We start from the raw sequence: 18,881 nt of genomic DNA, 5'->3' as shown, positions 1-18,881 counted from the left end.
GTGAAGGACGGCTTTCACACACACTTATCTCTCAGAACTGAGCACGTGGAGAGACGTTCGTTCATCTAGCACCAAGGGAACGGGTTGCAGGAGACACTTTTTCTCTGCTTTCTCAGTCTGTTTCCTAGTGCCGGTTTGAAGTTCCTGCAGTTTTCACTGTCAAACCGAGTTGGAGCTAGTACCTCCCCATATATATGTATGGAATGGAGTTTGCAACTGAAAAGAAACATTGTGTTCCCAACAAGCTAGGTGAAGGACGGCTTTCACACACACTTATCTCTCAGAACTGAGCAAGTGGAGAGACGTTCGTTCATCTAGCACCAAGGGAACGGGTTGCAGGAAACACTTTTTCTCTGCTTTCTCAGTCTGTTTCCTAGTGCCGGTTTGAAGTTCCTGCAGTTTTCACTGTAAAACCGAGTTGGAGCTAGTACCTCCCCATATATAAGTATGGAATGTAGTTTCCAACTGAAAAGAAACTTTGTGTTCAAACAAGCTAGGTGAAGGACGGCTTTCACACACACTTATCTCTCAGAACTGGGCAAGTGGAGAGACGTTCGTTCATCGAGCACCAAGGGAACGGGTTGCCGGAGACACTTTTTCTCTGCTTTCTCAGTCTGTTTCCTAGTGCTGGTTTGAAGTTCCTGCATTTTTCACTGTCAAACCGAGTTGGAGCTAGTACCTCCCCATATATATGTATGGAATGGAGTTTGCAACTGAAAAGAAACTTTGTGTTCCAAAAAGCTAGGTGAAGGACGGCTTTCACACACACTTATCTCTCAGAACTGAGCAAGTGGAGAGACGTTCGTTCATCTAGCACGAAGGGAACGGGTTGCAGGAGACACTTTTTCTCTGCTTTCTCAGTCTGTTTCCTAGTGCCAGTTTGAAGTTCCTGCAGTTTTCACTGTAAAACAGAGTTGCAGCTAGTACCTCCCCATATATATGTATGGAATGGAGTTTGCAACTGAAAAGAAACTTTGTGTTCCCAACAAGCTAGGTGAAGGACGGCTTTCACACACACTTATCTCTCAGAACTGAGCAAGTGGAGAGACGTTCGTTCATCTAGCACCAAGGGAACGGGTTGCAGGAGACACTTTTTCTCTGCTTTCTCAGTCTGTTTCCTAGTGCCAGTTTGAAGTTCCTGCAGTTTTCACTGTCAAACCGAGTTGGAGCTAGTACCTCCCCATATATATGTATGGAATGGAGTTTGCAACTGAAAAGAAACATTGTGTTCCCAACAAGATAGGTGAAGGACGGCTTTCACACACACTTACCTCTCAGAACTGAGCAAGTGGAGAGACGTTCGTTCATCTAGCACCAAGGGTACGGGTTGCAGGAGACACTTTTTCTCTGCTTTCTCAGTCTGTTTCCTAGTGCCGGTTTGAAGTTCCTGCAGTTTTCACTGTAAAACCGAGTTGGAGCTAGTACCTCCCCATATATATGTATGGAATGGAGTTTGCAACTGAAAAGAAACTTTGTGTTCCAAATAAGCTAGGTGAAGGGCGGCTTTCACACACACTTATCTCTCAGAACTGAGCAAGTGGAGAGACTTTCGTTCATCTAGCACCAAGGGAACGGGTTGCAGTAGACACTTTTTCTCTGCTTTCTCAGTCTGTTTCCTAGTGCCGGTTTGAATTTCCTGAGTTTTCACTGTAAAACCGAGTTAGAGCTTTTACCTCCCCATATATATGTATGGAATGGAGTTTGCAACTGAAAAGAAACTTTGTGTTCCCAACAAGCAAGGTGAAGGACGGCTTTCACACACACTTATCTCTCAGAACTGAGCAAGTGGAGAGACGTTCGTTCATCTAGCACCAAGGGAACGGGTTGCAGGAGACACTTTTTCTCTGCTTTCTCAGTCTGTTTCCTAGTGCCGGTTTGAATTTCCTGAGTTTTCACTGTAAAACCGAGTTGGAGCTATTACCTCCCCATATATATGTATGGAATGGAGTTTGCAACTGAAAAGAAACTTTGTGTTCCCAACAAGCAAGGTGAAGGACGGCTTTCACACACCCTTATCTCTCAGAACTGAGCAAGTGGAGAGACGTTCGTTCATCTAGCACCAAGGGAACGGGTTGCAGGAGACACTTTTTCTCTGCTTTCTCAGTCTGTTTCCTAGTGCCGGTTTGAATTTCCTGAGTTTTCACTGTAAAACAGAGTTGGAGCTAGTACCTCCCCATATATATGTATGGAATGGAGTTTGCAACTGAAAAGAAACTTTGTGTTCCCAACAAGCTAGTTGAAGGACGGCTTTCACACACACTTATCTCTCAGAACTGAGCAAGTGGAGAGACATTCGTTCATCTAGCACCAAGGAAACGGGTTGCAGGAGACACTTTTTCTCTGCATTCTCAGTCTGTTTCCTAGTGCCGGTTTGAAGTTCCTTCAGTTTTCACTGTAAAACCGAGTTGGAGCTAGTACCTCCCAATATATATGTATGGAATGGAGTTTGCAACTTAAAAGAAACTTTGGGTTCCCAACAAGCTAGGTGAAGGACGGCTTTCACACACACTTATCTCTCAGAACTGAGCAACTGGAGAGACTTTCGTTCATCTAGCACCAAGGGAACGGGTTGCAGGAGACACTTTTTCTCTGCTTTCTCAGTCTGTTTCCTAGTGCCGGTTTGAATTTCCTGAGTTTTCACTGTAAAACCGAGTTGGAGCTATTACCTCCCCATATATATGTATGGAATGGAGTTTGCAACTGAAAAGAAACTTTGTGTTCCAAACAAGCTAGGTGAAGGACGGCTTTCACACACCCTTATCTCTCAGAACTGAGCAAGTGGAGAGACTTTCGTTCATCTAGCACCAAGGGAACGGGTTGCAGGAGACACTTTTTCTCTGCTTTCTCAGTCTGTTTCCTAGTGCCGGTTTGAATTTCCTGAGTTTTCACTGTAAAACCGAGTTGGAGCTATTACATCCCCATATATATGTATGGAATGGAGTTTGCAACTGAAAAGAAACTTTGTGTTCCCAACAAGCAAGGTGAAGGACGGCTTTCACACACACTTATCTCTCAGAACTGAGCAAGCGGAGAGACGTTCGTTCATCTAGCACCAAGGGAACGGGTTGCAGGAGACACTTTTTCTCTGCTTTCTCAGTCTGTTTCCTAGTGCCGGTTTGAATTTCCTGAGTTTTCACTGTAAAACCGAGTTGGAGCTAGTACCTCCCCATATATATGTATGCAATGGAGTTTGCAACTAAAAAGAAACTTTGTGTTCCCATCAAGCTAAGTGAAGGACGGCATTCACACACACTTATCTCTCAGAACTGAGCAAGTTGAGAGACGTTCGTTCATCTAGCACCAAGGGAACGGGATGCAGGAGACACTTTTTCTCTGCTTTCCCAGTCTGTTTCCTAGTGCCGGTTTGAAGTTCCTGAGTTTTCACTGTAAAACAGAGTTGGAGCTAGTACCTCCCCATATATATGTATGGAATGGATTTTGCAACTGAAAAGAAACTTTGTGTTCCCAACAAGCTAGTTGAAGGACGGCTTTCACACACACTTATCTCTCAGAACTGAGCAAGAGGAGAGACATTCGTTCATCTAGCACCAAGGAAACGGGTTGCAGGAGACACTTATTCTCTGCATTCTCAGTCTGTTTCCTAGTGCCGGTTTGAAGTTCCTTCAGTTTTCACTGTAAAACCGAGTTGGAGCTAGTACCTCCCAATATATATGTATGGAATGGAGTTTGCAACTGAAAAGAAACTTTGTGTTCCCAACAAGCTAGGTGAAGTACGGCTTTCACACACACTTATCTCTCAGAACTGAGCAAGTGGAGAGACGTTCGTTCATCTAGCACCAAGGGAACGGGTTGCAGGAGACACTTTTTCTCTGCTTTCTCAGTCTGTTTCATAGTGCCGGTTTGAATTTCCTGAGTTTTCACTGTAAAACCGAGTTAGAGCTATTACCTCCCCATATATATGTATGGAATGGAGTTTGCAACTGAAAAGAAACTTTGTGTTCCCAACAAGCAAGGTGAAGGACGGCTTTCACACACACTTATCTCTCAGAACTGAGCAAGTGGAGAGACGTTCGTTCATCTAGCACCAAGGGAACGGGTTGCAGGAGACACTTTTTCTCTGCTTTCTCAGTCTGTTTCCTAGTGCCGGTTTGAATTTCCTGAGTTTTCACTGTAAAACCGAGTTGGAGCTATTACCTCCCCATATATATGTATGGAATGGAGTTTGCAACTGAAAAGAAATTTTGTGTTCCAAACAAGCTAGGTGAAGGACGGCTTTCACACACCCTTATCTCTCAGAACTGAGCAAGTGGAGAGACTTTCGTTCATCTAGCACCAAGGGAACGGGTTGCAGGAGACACTTTTCTCTGCTTTCTCAGTCTGTTTCCTAGTGCCGGTTTGAATTTCCTGAGTTTTCACTGTAAAACCGATTTAGAGCTATTACCTCCCCATATATATGTATGGAATGGAGTTTGCAACTGAAAAGAAACTTTGTGTTCCCAACAAGCAAGGTGAAGGACGGCTTTCACACACACTTATCTCTCAGAACTGAGCAAGTGGAGAGACGTTCGTTCATCTAGCACCAAGGGAACGGGTTGCAGGAGACACTTTTTCTCTGCTTTCTCAGTCTGTTTCCTAGTGCCGGTTTGAATTTCCTGAGTTTTCACTGTAAAACCGAGTTGGAGCTATTACCTCCCCATATATATGTATGGAATGGAGTTTGCAACTGAAAAGAAACTTTGTGTTCCCAACAAGCAAGGTGAAGGACGGCTTTCACACACACTTATCTCTCAGAACTGAGCAAGTGGAGAGACGTTCGTTCATCTAGCACCAAGGGAACGGGTTGCAGGAGACACTTTTTCTCTGCTTTCTCAGTCTGTTTCCTAGTGCCGGTTTGAATTTCCTGAGTTTTCACTGTAAAACCGAGTTGGAGCTATTACCTCCCCATATATATGTATGGAATGGAGTTTGCAACTGAAAAGAAACTTTGTGTTCCAAACAAGCTAGGTGAAGGACGTCTTTCACACACCCTTATCTCTCAGAACTGAGCAAGTGGAGAGACTTTCGTTCATCTAGCACCAAGGGAACGGGTTGCAGGAGACACTTTTTCTCTGCTTTCTCAGTCTGTTTCCTAGTGCCGGTTTGAATTTCCTGAGTTTTCACTGTAAAACCGAGTTGGAGCTATTACCTCCGTATATATATGTATGGAATGGAGTTTGCAACTGAAAAGAAACTTTGTGTTCCCAACAAGCAAGGTGAAGGACGGCTTTCACACACACTTATCTCTCAGAACTGAGCAAGTGGAGAGACGTTCGTTCATCTAGCACCAAGGGAACGGGTTGCAGGAGACACTTTTTCTCTGCTTTCTCAGTCTGTTTCCTAGTGCCGGTTTGAAGTTCCTGAGTTTTCACTGTAAAACCGAGTTGGAGCTAGTACCTCCCCATATATATGTATGGAATGGAGTTTGCAACTGAAAAGAAACTTTGTGTTCCCATCAAGCTATGTGAAGGACGGCATTCACACACACTTATCTCTCAGAACTGAGCAAGTTGAGGGACGTTCGTTCATCTAGCACCAAGGGAACGGGATGCAGGAGACACTTTTTCTCTGCTTTCTCAGTCTGTTTCCTAGTGCCGGTTTGAAGTTCCTGAGTTTTCACTGTAAAACAGAGTTGGAGCTAGTACCTCCCCATATATATGTATGGAATGGAGTTTGCAACTGAAAAGAAACTTTGTGTTCCCAACAAGCTAGTTGAAGGACGGCTTTCACACACACTTATCTCTCAGAACTGAGCAAGTGGAGAGACATTCGTTCATCTAGCACCAAGGAAACGGGTTGCAGGAGACACTTTTTCTCTGCATTCTCAGTCTGTTTCCTAGTGCCGGTTTGAAGTTCCTTCAGTTTTCACTGTAAAACCGAGTTGGAGCTAGTACCTCCCAATATATATGTATGGAATGGAGTTTGCAACTGAAAAGAAACTTTGGGTTCCCAACAAGCTAGGTGAAGGACGGCTTTCACACACCCTTATCTCTCAGAACTGAGCAAGTGGAGAGACGTTCGTTCATCTAGAACCAAGGGAACGGGTTGCAGGAGACACATTTTCTCTGATTTCTCAGTCTGTTTCCTAGTGCCGGTTTGAAGTTCCTGCAGTTTACACCGTAAAACAGAGTTGGAGCTAGTACCTCCCCATATATATGTATGGAATGGAGTTTGCAACTGAAAAGAAACATTGTGTTCCCAAAAGCTAGGTGAAGGATGGCTTTCACACACACTTATCTCTCAGAACTGAGCAAGTGGAGAGACGTTCGTTCATCTAGCACCAAGGGAACGGGTTGCAGGAGACACTTTTTCTCTGATTTCTCAGTCTGTTTCCTAGTGCTGGTTTGAAGTTCCTGTAGTTTTCACTGTAAAATCGAGTTGGAGCTAGTACCTCCCCATATATATGTATGAAATGGAGTTTGCAACTGAAAAGAAACTTTGTGTTCCCAAAAGCTAGGTGAAGGACGGCTTTCACACACACTTATCTCTCAGAACTGAGCAAGTGGAGAGACGTTCGTTCATCTAGCACCAAGGGAACGTGTTGCAGGAGACACTTTTTCTATGCTTACTCATTCTGTTTCCTAGTGCCGGTTTGAAGTTCCTGCAGTTGTCACCGTAATACAAAGTTGGAGCTAGTACCTCCCCATATATATATATAAAATGGGGTTTGCAACTGAAAAGAAACATTGTGTTCAAACAAGCTAGGTGAAGGACTGCTTTCACACACACTTATCTCTCAGAACTGAGCAAGTGGAGAGACGTTCGTTCATCTAGCACCAATGGAACGGGTTGCAGGAGACACTTTTTCTCTGCTTTCTCAGTCTGTTTCCTAGTGCCGGTTTGAAGTTCCTGCAGTTTTCACTGTAAAACCGAGTTGGAGCTAGTACCTCCCCATATATATGTATGGAATGGAGTTTGCAACTGAAAAGAAACTTTGTGTTCCAAACAAGCTAGGTGAAGGACGGCTTTCACACACACTTATCTCTCAGAACTGAGCAAGTGGAGAGACTTTCGTTCATCTAGCACCAAGGGAACGGGTTGCAGGAGACACTTTTTCTCTGCTTTCTCAGTCTGTTTCCTAGTGCCGGTTTGAATTTCCTGAGTTTTCACTGTAAAACCGAGTTGGAGCTATTACCTCCCCATATATATGTATGGAATGGAGTTTGCAACTGAAAATAAACTTTGTGTTCCAAACAAGCTAGGTGAAGGACGGCTTTCACACACCCTTATCTCTCAGAACTGAGCAAGTGGAGAGACTTTCGTTCATCTAGCACCAAGGGAACGGGTTGCAGGGGACACTATTTCTCTGCTTTCTCAGTCTGTTTCCTAGTCCCGGTTTGAATTTCCTGAGTTTTCACTGTAAATCCTAGTTGGAGCTATTACCTCCCCATATATATGTATGGAATGGAGTTTGCAACTGAAAAGAAACTTTGTGTTCCCAACAAACAAGGTGAAGGACGGCTTTCACACACACTTATCTCTCAGAACTGAGCAAGTGGAGAGACGTTCGTTCATCTAGCACCAAGGGAACGGGTTGCAGGAGATACTTTTTCTCTGCTTTCTCAGTCTGTTTCCTAGTGCCGGTTTGAATTTCCTGAGTTTTCACTGTAAAACCGAGTTGCAGCTAGTACCTCCCCATATATATGTATGGAATGGAGTTTGCAACTGAAAAGAAACTTTGTGTTCCCAACAAGCAAGGTGAAGGACGGCTTTCACACACACTTATCTCTCAGAACTGAGCAAGTGGAGAGACGTTCGTTCATCTAGCACCAAGGGAACGGGTTGCAGGAGACACTTTTTCTCTGCTTTCTCAGTCTGTTTCCTAGTGCCGGTTTGAATTTCCTGAGTTTTCACTGTAAAACCGAGTTGGAGCTATTACCTCCCCATATATATGTATGGAATGGAGTTTGCAACTGAAAAGAAACTTTGTGTTCCAAACAAGCTAGGTGAAGGACGTCTTTCACACACCCTTATCTCTCAGAACTGAGCAAGTGGAGAGACTTTCGTTCATCTAGCACCAAGGGAACGGGTTGCAGGAGACACTTTTTCTCTGCTTTCTCAGTCTGTTTCCTAGTGCCGGTTTGAATTTCCTGAGTTTTCACTGTAAAACCGAGTTGGAGCTATTACCTCCCCATATATATGTATGGAATGGAGTTTGCAACTGAAAAGAAACTTTGTGTTCCCATCAAGCTAAGTGAAGGACGGCATTCACACACACTTATCTCTCAGAACTGAGCAAGTTGAGAGACGTTCGTTCATCTAGCACCAAGGGAACGTGATGCAGGAGACACTTTTTCTCTGCTTTCTCAGTCTGTTTCCTAGTGCCGGTTTGAAGTTCCTGAGTTTTCACTGTAAAACAGAGTTGGAGCTAGTACCTCCCCATATATATGTATGGAATGGTGTTTGCAACTGAAAAGAAACTTTGTGTTCCCAACAAGCTAGTTGAAGGACGGCTTTCACACACACTTATCTCTCAGAACTGAGCAAGTGGAGAGACTTTCGTTCACCTAGCACCAAGGGAACGGGTTGCAGGGGACACTATTTCTCTGCTTTCTCAGTCTGTTTCCTAGTCCCGGTTTGAATTTCCTGAGTTTTCACTGTAAAACCGAGTTGGAGCTATTACCTCCCCATATATATGTATGGAATGGAGTTTGCATCTGAAAAGAAACTTTGTGTTCCCAACAAGCAAGGTGAAGGACGGCTTTCACACACACTTATCTCTCAGAACTGAGCAAGTGGAGAGACGTTCGTTCATCTAGCACCAAGGGAACGGGTTGCAGGAGACACTTTTTCTCTGCTTTCTCAGTCTGTTTCCTAGTGCCGGTTTGAATTTCCTGAGTTTTCATTGTAAAACCGAGTTGGAGCTAGTACCTCCCCATATATATGTATGGAATGGAGTTTGCAACTGAAAAGAAACTTTGTGTTCCCAACAAGCAAGGTGAAGGACGGCTTTCACACACACTTATCTCTCAGAACTGAGCAAGTGGAGAGACGTTCGTTCATCTAGCACCAAGGGAACGGGTTGCAGGAGACACTTTTTCTCTGCTTTCTCAGTCTGTTTCCTAGTGCCGGTTTGAATTTCCTGAGTTTTCACTGTAAAACCGAGTTGGAGCTATTACCTCCCCATATATATGTATGGAATGGAGTTTGCAACTGAAAAGAAACTTTGTGTTCCCAACAAGCAAGGTGAAGGACGGCTTTCACACACACTTATCTCTCAGAACTGAGCAAGTGGAGAGACGTTCGTTCATCTAGCACCAAGGGAACGGGTTGCAGGAGACACTTTTTCTCTGCTTTCTCAGTCTGTTTCCTAGTGCCGGTTTGAAGTTCCTGCAGTTTTCACTGTAAAACCGAGTTGGAGCTAGTACCTCCCCATATATATGCATGGAATGGAGTTTGCAACTGAAAAGAAACTTTGTGTTCCCATCAAGCTAAGTGAAGGACGGCATTCACACACACTTATCTCTCAGAACTGAGCAAGTTGAGAGACGTTCGTTCATCTAGCACCAAGGGAACGGGATGCAGGAGACACTTTTTCTCTGCTTTCTCAGTCTGTTTCCTAGTGCCGGTTTGAATTTCCTGAGTTTTCACTGTAAAACCGAGTTGGAGCTATTACCTCCCCATATATATGTATGGAATTGAGTTTGCAACTGAAAAGAAACTTTGTGTTCCAAACAAGCTAGGTGAAGGACGGCTTTCACACACCCTTATCTCTCAGAACTGAGCAAGTGGAGAGACTTTCGTTCATCTAGCACCAAGGGAACGGGTTGCAGGAGACACTTTTTCTCTGCTTTCTCAGTCTGTTTCCTAGTGCCGGTTTGAATTTCCTGCAGTTTTCACTGTAAAACCGACTTGGAGCTAGTACCTCCCCATATATATGTATGGAATTGAGTTTGCAACTGAAAAGAAACTTTGTGTTCCCAACAAGCTAGGTGAAGGACGGCTTTCACACACACTTATCTCTCAGAACTGAGCAAGTGGAGAGACGTTCGTTCATCTAGCACCAAGGGAACGGGTTGCAGGAGACACTTTTTCTCTGTTTCTCAGTATGTTTCCTAGTGCCGGTTTGAAGTTCCTGCAGTTTTCACTGTAAAACCGAGTTGGAGCTTGTACCTCCCCATATATATGTATGGAATGGAGTTTGCATCTGAAAAGAAACATTGTGTTCCCAACAAGCTAGGTGAAGGACGGCTTTCACACACACTTATCTCTCAGAACTGAGCAAGTGGAGAGACGTTCGTTCATCTAGCACCAAGGGAACGGGTTGCAGGAGACACTTTTTCTCTGCTTTCTCAGTCTGTTTCCTAGTGCCGGTTTGAAAATCCTGCAGTTTTCACTGTAAAACCGAGTTGGAGCTAGTACCTCCCCATATATATGTATGGAATGGAGTTTGCAACTGAAAAGAAACATTGTGTTCCCAACAAGCTAGGTGAAGGACGGCTTTCACACACACTTATCTCTCAGAACTGAGCAAGTGGAGAGACGTTCGTTCATCTAGCACCAAGGGAACGGGTTGCAGGAGACACTTTTTCTCTGCTTTCTCAGTGTGTTTCCTAGTGCCGGTTTGAAGTTCCTGCAGTTTTCACTGTAAAACCTAGTTGGAGCTAGTACCTCCCCATATATATGTATGGAATGGAGTTTGCAACTGAAAAGAAACTTTGTGTTCCCAAAAGCTAGGTTAAGGACGGCTTTCACCCACACTTATCTCTCAGAACTGAGCAAGTGGAGAGACGTTCGTTCATCTAGCACCAAGGGAACGGGATGCAGGAGACACTTTTTCTCTGCTTTCTCAGTCTGTTTCCTAGTGCCGGTTTGAAGTTCCTGCAGTTTTCACCGTAATACAGAGTTGGACTAGTACTTCCCCATATATATATATAAAATGGGGTTTGCAACTGAAAAGAAACTTTGTGTTCAAACAAGCTAGGTGAAGGACGGCTTTCACACACACTTATCTCTCAGAACTGAGCAAGTGGAGAGACGTTCGTTCATCTAGCACCAAGGGAACGGGTTGCAGGAGACACATTTTCTCTGCTTTCTCAGTCTGTTTCCTAGTGCCGGTTTGAAGTTCCTGCTGTTTTCACTGTAAAACCGAGTTGGAGCTAGTACCTCCCCATATATATGTATGGAATGGAGTTTGCAACTTAAAAGAAACTTTGTGTTCCCAAAAGCTAGGTGAAGGACGGCTTTCACACACACATATCTCTCAGAACTGAGCAAGTGGAGAGACGTTCGTTCATCTAGCACCAAGGGAACGGGTTGCAGGAGACACTTTTTCTCTGTTTCTCAGTCTGTTTCCTAGTGCCGGTTTGAAGTTCCTGCAGTTTTCACTGTAAAACCGAGTTGGAGCTAGTACCTCCCCATATATATGTATGGAATGGAGTTTGCAACTGAAAAGAAACTTTGTGTTCCCAACAAGCTAGGTGAAGGACGGCTTTCACACACACTTATCTCTCAGAACTGAGCAAGTGGAAAGACTTTCATTCATCTAGCACCAAGGGAACGGGTTGCAGGAGACACTTTTTCTCTGCTTTCTCAGTGTGTTTCCTAGTGCCGGTTTGAAGTTCCTGAGTTTTCACTGTAAAACCGAGTTGGAGCTATTACCTCCCCATATATATGTATGGAATGGAGTTTGCAACTGAAAAGAAACTTTGTGTTCCCAAAAGCTAGGTGAAGGACGGCTTTCACACACACTTATTTCTCAGAACTGAGCAAGTGGTGAGACGTTCGTTCATCTAGCACCAAGGGAACGGGTTGCAGGAGACACTTTTTCTCTGCTTTCTCAGTCTGTTTCCTAGTGCCGGTTTGAAGTTCCTGCAGTTTTCACCGTAATAAAGAGTTGGAGCTAGTACTTCCCCATATATAAATATTAAATGGGGTTTGCAACTGAAAAGAAACTTTGTGTTCAAACAAGCTAGGTGAAGGACGGCTTTCACACACACTTATCTCTCAGAACTGAGCAAGTGGAGAGACGTTCGTTCATCTAGCACCAAGGGAACGGGTTGCAGGAGACACATTTTCTCTGCTTTCTCAGTCTGTTTCCTAGTGCCGTTTTGAAGTTCCTGCAGTTTTCACTGTAAAACGGAGTTGGAGCTATTACCTCCCCATATATATGTATGGTTTGGAGTTTGCAACTTAAAAGAAACTTTGTGTTCCCAAAAGCTAGGTGAAGGACGGCTTTCACACACACTTATCTCTCAGAACTGAGCAAGTGGAGAGACGTTCGTTCATCTAGCACCAAGGGAACGGGTTGCAGGAGACACTTTTTCTCTGCTTTCTCAGTCTGTTTCCTAGTGCCGGTTTGAAGTACCTGCAGTTCTCACCATAATACAGAGTTGGAGCAAGTACTTCCCCATATATATATATAAAATGGGGTTTGCAACTGAAAAGAAACATTGTGTTCAAACAAGCTAGGTGAAGACGGCATTCACACACATTTATCTCTCAGAACTGAGCTAGTGGAGAGACGTTCGTTCATCTAGCACCAAGGGAACGGGTTGCAGGAGACACTTTTTCTCTGCTTTCTCAGTCTGTTTCCTAGTGCCGGTTTGAAGTTCCTGCAGTTTTCACCGTAATACAGATTTGGAGCTAGTACCTCCCCATATATATATATAAAATGGGGTTTGCAACTGAAAAGAAACTTTGTGTTCAAACAAGCTAGGTGAAGGACGGCTTTCACACACACTTATCTCTCAGAACTGAGCAAGTGGAGAGACGTTCGTTCATCTAGCACCAAGGGAACGGGTTGCAGGAGACACTTTTTCTCTGCTTTCTCAGTCTGTTTCTTAGTGCCGGTTTGAATTTCCTGAGTTTTCACTGTAAAACCGAGTTGGAGCTATTACCTCCCCATATATATGTATGGAATGGAGTTTGCAACTGAAAAGAAACTTTGTGTTCCAAACAAGCTAGGTGAAGGACGGCTTTCACACACCCTTATCTCTCAGAACTGAGCTAGTGGAGAGACGTTCGTTCATCTAGCACCAAGGGAACGGGTTGCAGGAGACACTTTTTCTCTGCTTTCTCAGTCTGTTTCCTAGTGCCGGTTTGAAGTTCCTGCAGTTTTCACCGTAATACAGATTTGGAGCTAGTACCTCCCCATATATATATATAAAATGGGGTTTGCAACTGAAAAGAAACTTTGTGTTCAAACAAGCTAGGTGAAGGACGGCTTTCACACACACTTATCTCTCAGAACTGAGCAAGTGGAGAGACGTTCGTTCATCTAGCACCAAGGGAACGGGTTGCAGGAGACACTTTTTCTCTGCTTTCTCAGTCTGTTTCTTAATGCCGGTTTGAATTTCCTGAGTTTTCACTGTAAAACCGAGTTGGAGCTATTACCTCCCCATATATATGTATGGAATGGAGTTTGCAACTGAAAAGAAACTTTGTGTTCCAAACAAGCTAGGTGAAGGACGGCTTTCACACACCCTTATCTCTCAGAACTGAGCAAGTGGAGAGACTTTCGTTCATCTAGCACCAAGGGAACGGGTTGCAGGAGACACTTTTTCTCTGCTTTCTCAGTCTGTTTCCTAGTGCCGGTTTGAAGTTCCTGCAGTTTTCACTGTAAAACCTAGTTGGAGCTATTACATCCCCATATATATGTATGGAATGGAGTTTGCAACTGAAAAGAAACTTTGTGTTCCCAACAAGCAAGGTGAAGGACGGCTTTCACACACACTTATCTCTCAGAACTGAGCAAGTGGAGAGACGTTCGTTCATCTAGCACCAAGGGAACGGGTTGCAGGAGACACTTTTACTCTGCTTTCTCAGTCTGTTTCCTAGTGCCGGTTTGAATTTCCTGATTTTTCACTGTAAAACCGAGTTGGAGCTAGTACCTCCACATATATATGTATGCAATGGAGTTTGCAACTGAAAAGAAACTTTGTGTTCCCATCAAGCTAAGTGAAGGACGGCATTCACACACACTTATCTCTCAGAACTGAGCAAGTTGAGAGGCGTTCGTTCATCTAGCACCAAGGGAACGGGATGCAGGAGACACTTTTTCTCTGCTTTCCCAGTCTGTTTCCTAGTGCCGGTTTGAAGTTCCTGAGTTTTCACTGTAAAACAGAGTTGGAGCTAGTACCTCCCCATATATATGTATGGAATGGATTTTGCAACTGAAAAGAAACTTTGTGTTCCCAACAAGCTAGTTGAAGGACGGCTTTCACACACACTTATCTCTCAGAACTGAGCAAGAGGAGAGACATTCGTTCATGTAGCACCAAGGAAACGGGTTGCAGGAGACACTTATTCTCTGCATTCTCAGTCTGTTTCCTAGTGCCGGTTTGAAGTTCCTTCAGTTTTCACTGTAAAACCGAGTTGGAGCTAGTACCTCCCAATATATATGTATGGAATGGAGTTTGCAACTGAAAAGAAACTTTGTGTTCCCAACAAGCTAGGTGAAGTACGGCTTTCACACACACTTATCTCTCAGAACTGAGCAAGTGGAGAGACGTTCGTTCATCTAGCACCAAGGAAACGGGTTGCAGGAGACACATTTTCTCTGCTTTCTCAGTCTGTTTCATAGTGCCGGTTTGAATTTCCTGAGTTTTCACTGTAAAACCGAGTTAGAGCTATTACCTCCCCATATATATGTATGGAATGGAGTTTGCAACTGAAAAGAAACTTTGTGTTCCCAACAAGCAAGGTGAAGGACGGCTTTCACACACACTTATCTCTCAGAACTGAGCAAGTGGAGAGACGTTCGTTCATCTAGCACCAAGGGAACGGGTTGCAGGAGACACTTTTTCTCTGCTTTCTCAGTCTGTTTCCTAGTGCCGGTTTGAATTTCCTGAGTTTTCACTGTAAAACCGAGTTGGAGCTATTACCTCCCCATATATATGTATGGAATGGAGTTTGCAACTGAAAAGAAACTTTGTGTTCCAAACAAGCTAGGTGAAGGACGGCTTTCACACACCCTTATCTCTCAGAACTGAGCAAGTGGAGAGACTTTCGTTCATCTAGCACCAAGGGAACGGGTTGCAGGAGACACTTTTCTCTGCTTTCTCAGTCTGTTTCCTAGTGCCGGTTTGAATTTCCTGAGTTTTCACTGTAAAACCGAGTTAGAGCTATTACCTCCCCATATATATGTATGGAATGGAGTTTGCAACTGAAAAGAAACTTTGTGTTCCCAACAAGCAAGTTGAAGGACGGCTTTCACACACCCTTATCTCTCAGAACTGAGCAAGTGGAGAGACGTTCGTTCATCTAGCACCAAGGGAACGGGTTGCAGGAGACACTTTTTCTCTGCTTTCTCAGTCTGTTTCCTAGTGCCGGTTTGAATTTCCTGAGTTTTCACTGTAAAACCGAGTTGGAGCTATTACCTCCCCATATATATGTATGGAATGGAGTTTGCAACTGAAAAGAAACTTTGTGTTCCAAACAAGCTAGGTGAAGGACGGCTTACACACACACTTATCTCTCAGAACTGAGCAAGTGGAGAGACTTTCGTTCATCTAGCACCAAGGGAACGGGTTGCAGGGGACACTACTTCTCTGCTTTCTCAGTCTGTTTCCTTGTCCCGGTTTGAATTTCCTGAGTTTTCACTGTAAAACCGAGTTGGAGCTATTACCTCCCCATATATATGTATGGAATGGAGTTTGCAACTGAAAAGAAACTTTGTGTTCCCAACAAGCAAGGTGAAGGACGGCTTTCACACACACTTATCCCTCAGAACTGAGCAAGTGGAGAGACGTTCGTTCATCTAGCACCAAGGGAACGGGTTGCAGGAGACACTTTTTCTCTGCTTTCTCAGTCTGTTTCCTAGTGCCGGTTTGAATTTCCTGAGTTTTCACTGTAAAACCGAGTTGGAGCTAGTACCTCCCCATATATATGTATGGAATGGAGTTTGCAACTGAAAAGAAACTTTGTGTTCCCAACAAGCAAGGTGAAGGACGGCTTTCACACACACTTATCTCTCAGAACTGAGCAAGTGGAGAGACGTTCGTTCATCTAGCACCAAGGGAACGGGTTGCAGGAGACACTTTTTCTCTGCTTTCTCAGTCTGTTTCCTAGTGCCGGTTTGAATTTCCTGAGTTTTCACTGTAAAACCGAGTTGGAGCTATTACCTCCCCATATATATGTATGGAATGGAGTTTGCAACTGAAAAGAAACTTTGTGTTCCAAACAAGCTAGGTGAAGGACGTCTTTCACACACCCTTATCTCTCAGAACTGAGCAAGTGGAGAGACTTTCGTTCATCTAGCACCAAGGGAATGGGTTGCAGGAGACACTTTTTCTCTGCTTTCTCATTCTGTTTCCTAGTGCCGGTTTGAATTTCCTGAGTTTTCACTGTAAAACCGAGTTGGAGCTATTACCTCCCCATATATATGTATGGAATGGAGTTTGCAACTGAAAAGAAACTTTGTGTTCCCAACAAGCAAGGTGAAGGACGGCTTTCACACACACTTATCTCTCAGAACTGAGCAAGTGGAGAGACGTTCGTTCATCTAGCACCAAGGGAACGGGTTGCAGGAGACACTTTTTCTCTGCTTTCTCAGTCTGTTTCCTAGTGCCGGTTTGAAGTTCCTGCAGTTTTCACTGTAAAACCGAGTTGGAGCTAGTACCTCCCCATATATATGTATGGAATGGAGTTTGCAACTGAAAAGAAACTTTGTGTTCCCATCAAGCTATGTGAAGGACGGCATTCACACACACTTATCTCTCAGAACTGAGCAAGTTGAGAGACGTTCGTTCATCTAGCACCAAGGGAACGGGTTGCAGGAGACACTTTTCTCTGCTTTCTCAGTCTGTTTCCTAGTGCCGGTTTGAATTTCCTGAGTTTTCACTGTAAAACCGAGTTAGAGCTATTACCTCCCCATATATATGTATGGAATGGAGTTTGCAACTGAAAAGAAACTTTGTGTTCCCAACAAGCAAGTTGAAGGACGGCTTTCACACACCCTTATCTCTCAGAACTGAGCAAGTGGAGAGACGTTCGTTCATCTAGCACCAAGGGAACGGGTTGCAGGAGACACTTTTTCTCTGCTTTCTCAGTCTGTTTCCTAGTGCCGGTTTGAATTTCCTGAGTTTTCACTGTAAAACCGAGTTGGAGCTATTACCTCCCCATATATATGTATGGAATGGAGTTTGCAACTGAAAAGAAACTTTGTGTTCCAAACAAGCTAGGTGAAGGACGGCTTTCACACACACTTATCTCTCAGAACTGAGCAAGTGGAGAGACTTTCGTTCATCTAGCACCAAGGGAACGGGTTGCAGGGGACACTACTTCTCTGCTTTCTCAGTCTGTTTCCTTGTCCCGGTTTGAATTTCCTGAGTTTTCACTGTAAAACCGAGTTGGAGCTATTACCTCCCCATATATATGTATGGAATGGAGTTTGCAACTGAAAAGAAACTTTGTGTTCCCAACAAGCAAGGTGAAGGACGGCTTTCACACACACTTATCCCTCAGAACTGAGCAAGTGGAGAGACGTTCGTTCATCTAGCACCAAGGGAACGGGTTGCAGGAGACACTTTTTCTCTGCTTTCTCAGTCTGTTTCCTAGTGCCGGTTTGAATTTCCTGAGTTTTCACTGTAAAACCGAGTTGGAGCTAGTACCTCCCCATATATATGTATGGAATGGAGTTTGCAACTGAAAAGAAACTTTGTGTTCCCAACAAGCAAGGTGAAGGACGGCTTTCACACACACTTATCTCTCAGAACTGAGCAAGTGGAGAGACGTTCGTTCATCTAGCACCAAGGGAACGGGTTGCAGGAGACAATTTTTCTCTGCTTTCTCAGTCTGTTTCCTAGTGCCGGTTTGAATTTCCTGAGTTTTCACTGTAAAACCGAGTTGGAGCTATTACCTCCCCATATATATGTATGGAATGGAGTTTGCAACTGAAAAGAAACTTTGTGTTCCAAACAAGCTAGGTGAAGGACGTCTTTCACACACCCTTATCTCTCAGAACTGAGCAAGTGGAGAGACTTTCGTTCATCTAGCACCAAGGGAATGGGTTGCAGGAGACACTTTTTCTCTGCTTTCTCATTCTGTTTCCTAGTGCCGGTTTGAATTTCCTGAGTTTTCACTGTAAAACCGAGTTGGAGCTATTACCTCCCCATATATATGTATGGAATGGAGTTTGCAACTGAAAAGAAACTTTGTGTTCCCAACAAGCAAGGTGAAGGACGGCTTTCACACACACTTATCTCTCAGAACTGAGCAAGTGGAGAGACGTTCGTTCATCTAGCACCAAGGGAACGGGTTGCAGGAGACACTTTTTCTCTGCTTTCTCAGTCTGTTTCCTAGTGCCGGTTTGAAGTTCCTGCAGTTTTCACTGTAAAACCGAGTTGGAGCTAGTACCTCCCCATATATATGTATGGAATGGAGTTTGCAACTGAAAAGAAACTTTGTGTTCCCATCAAGCTATGTGAAGGACGGCATTCACACACACTTATCTCTCAGAACTGAGCAAGTTGAGAGACGTTCGTTCATCTAGCACCAAGGGAACGGGATGCAGGAGACACTTTTTCTCTGCTTTCTCAGTCTGTTTCCTAGTGCCGGTTTGAAGTTCCTGAGTTTTCACTGTAAAACAGAGTTGGAACTAGTACCTCCCCATATATATGTATGGAATGGAGTTGCAACTGAAAAGAAACTTTGTGTTCCCAACAAGCTAGTTGAAGGACGGCTTTCACACACACTTATCTCTCAGAACTGAGCAAGTGGAGAGACATTCGTTCATCTAGCACCAAGGAAACGGGTTGCAGGAGACACTTTTTCTCTGCATTCTCAGTCTGTTTCCTAGTGCCGGTTTGAAGTTCCTTCAGTTTTCACTGTAAAACCGAGTTGGAGCTAGTACCTCCCAATATATATGTATGGAATGGAGTTTGCAACTGAAAAGAAACTTTGGGTTCCCAACAAGCTAGGTGAAGGACGGCTTTCACACACCC

This window comes from Camelus bactrianus, chromosome 3 (genome assembly GCF_048773025.1).
Source record: "Camelus bactrianus isolate YW-2024 breed Bactrian camel chromosome 3, ASM4877302v1, whole genome shotgun sequence".
In the NCBI taxonomy this organism is placed as follows: Eukaryota; Metazoa; Chordata; class Mammalia; order Artiodactyla; family Camelidae; genus Camelus; species Camelus bactrianus.
This window is presented reverse-complemented; position numbering follows the sequence as displayed.